Below are 2,500 nucleotides of genomic sequence, written 5' to 3' on the forward strand. Positions count from 1 at the left end.
AGCGTATATTAAAGTTGCTGCAGTTAAAAAGCTCGTAGTTGGATCTTGGGAGCGGGCGGGCGGTCCGCCGCGAGGCGAGCCACCGCCCGTCCCCGCCCCTTGCCTCTCGGCGCCCCCTCGATGCTCTTAGCTGAGTGTCCCGCGGGGCCCGAAGCGTTTACTTTGAAAAAATTAGAGTGTTCAAAGCAGGCCCGAGCCGCCTGGATACCGCAGCTAGGAATAATGGAATAGGACCGCGGTTCTATTTTGTTGGTTTTCGGAACTGAGGCCATGATTAAGAGGGACGGCCGGGGGCATTCGTATTGCGCCGCTAGAGGTGAAATTCTTGGACCGGCGCAAGACGGACCAGAGCGAAAGCATTTGCCAAGAATGTTTTCATTAATCAAGAACGAAAGTCGGAGGTTCGAAGACGATCAGATACCGTCGTAGTTCCGACCATAAACGATGCCGACTGGCGATGCGGCGGCGTTATTCCCATGACCCGCCGGGCAGCTTCCGGGAAACCAAAGTCTTTGGGTTCCGGGGGAGTATGGTTGCAAAGCTGAAACTTAAAGGAATTGACGGAAGGGCACCACCAGGAGTGGAGCCTGCGGCTTAATTTGACTCAACACGGGAAACCTCACCCGGCCCGGACACGGACAGGATTGACAGATTGATAGCTCTTTCTCGATTCCGTGGGTGGTGGTGCATGGCCGTTCTTAGTTGGTGGAGCGATTTGTCTGGTTAATTCCGATAACGAACGAGACTCTGGCATGCTAACTAGTTACGCGACCCCCGAGCGGTCGGCGTCCCCCAACTTCTTAGAGGGACAAGTGGCGTTCAGCCACCCGAGATTGAGCAATAACAGGTCTGTGATGCCCTTAGATGTCCGGGGCTGCACGCGCGCTACACTGACTGGCTCAGCGTGTGCCTACCCTACGCCGGCAGGCGCGGGTAACCCGTTGAACCCCATTCGTGATGGGGATCGGGGATTGCAATTATTCCCCATGAACGAGGAATTCCCAGTAAGTGCGGGTCATAAGCTTGCGTTGATTAAGTCCCTGCCCTTTGTACACACCGCCCGTCGCTACTACCGATTGGATGGTTTAGTGAGGCCCTCGGATCGGCCCCGCCGGGGTCGGCCCACGGCCCTGGCGGAGCGCTGAGAAGACGGTCGAACTTGACTATCTAGAGGAAGTAAAAGTCGTAACAAGGTTTCCGTAGGTGAACCTGCGGAAGGATCATTAACGCGCGCGCAGCAGCAGCAGCAGAGCGGCGCGAAGCGAAGCGAGGGCGCCTCGCCGACGCCTCCGCCCGCCCGCCCGCCCGCCCGCTTGCTCGCGAGCTTTCCCCCCCCGTGCGGCGCGGGACCGTCGGACGGGAGGGGGAGGGATTGAGGGAGGAGAGGGCGTCCGGAGGTGTGACGCGGCCGGGCCGGGCCGGGCCCGGGCCGGGCCGGCGGTCGTCCCGGAGGGGAGGGAGAGGGAAACAGGCGGGTTGGCGTGAAAGGGACGGGGTTGTGGGGCGGCTCTCGTTCGCCTCCCTTCCCCCGCCCCCGCCCGCGTCCCGCCGTCCCCCCCCCCTCCTCCTCCTGGGCACCGCGCGCCCCCACCCCGTGGTCTCGGCCGGACGGCCGTCTGTCCGCGGCGCCTCCGGCGTCCGTGTCTCTCTCCCTCCCTCTCTCTCTCTTCCCGCCCGATCTCCCCGCCACTTCCCGAGAGGCGGGTCCGAGGGCTCTGTGGGCCGTGCCCGCCCCCCTCCCCTCCCCACGCCGCGCCCTCGTCTTTCCGGCGCCGGCCGCTCCTCCCGGCCGTGGCCGCCTCCCGCTGCTCGCCCTGGACCCGGTTCCCCCGGGCCGGTCGTCGGGCCCTCTTGCTCCTCCGATCCCGCCGCCCCGCCTTGCCACGTGCCTCTCCTCTCGCCTTTTCCCCCCACCCGAGCGAGCGAGCTTCGGGCCTCTTCTCCCCGTCCGGCCGGCTCTCTCCCCTCGCCTCCCGGTTCCCGCCCCACGCGCCCGAGGCGCCCTGCCCGCTTGTGGCCCGCGTCCCGTCGTGGGCCCCCCCTCGTCCCCCGTGGCGAGAAGGGGGACCCCGGGAACGCGGGTGCGGGTTGGGGGTCCTGCCGGGCCTTGGGGGGTTGGGGGTGTGGAGGTGGGAAGGAGGGTGGTCTGTCGTCGGGACGCGGGGGGAGGGCCCTCTCCGCCCGGCCTCGTGGGGAGTGGGCTTAGGATGCCGTCGGCACGCGTTGGCGTGTGGGACTCGGTGGCGTGGGCGGTGGCCGGCCGGTGCCCGGTGTGGCCCCGTGTCGAGGGCCCGCGGCGGCGAGGACCCCCGGCCGTGGCTGGGGTGTGGTGGTCGGCGTCGGGGCGCGGTGGCCGGCGGTTGGGGCTGGTGGGGGGGGTCCGTGCCGTCCCCGCCTCGCCCGCCTCGCCCTCTCCAGGTACCTAGCGCGTCCCGGCGCGGAGGTTTAAAGACCCTCGGGGGAGTCGCCCGTCCGCCTTGGGGTCGGGGCGGTCGGGCCC

This window comes from Camelus bactrianus, chromosome 26 (assembly GCF_048773025.1).
Source record: "Camelus bactrianus isolate YW-2024 breed Bactrian camel chromosome 26, ASM4877302v1, whole genome shotgun sequence".
Lineage (NCBI taxonomy): Eukaryota > Metazoa > Chordata > Mammalia > Artiodactyla > Camelidae > Camelus > Camelus bactrianus.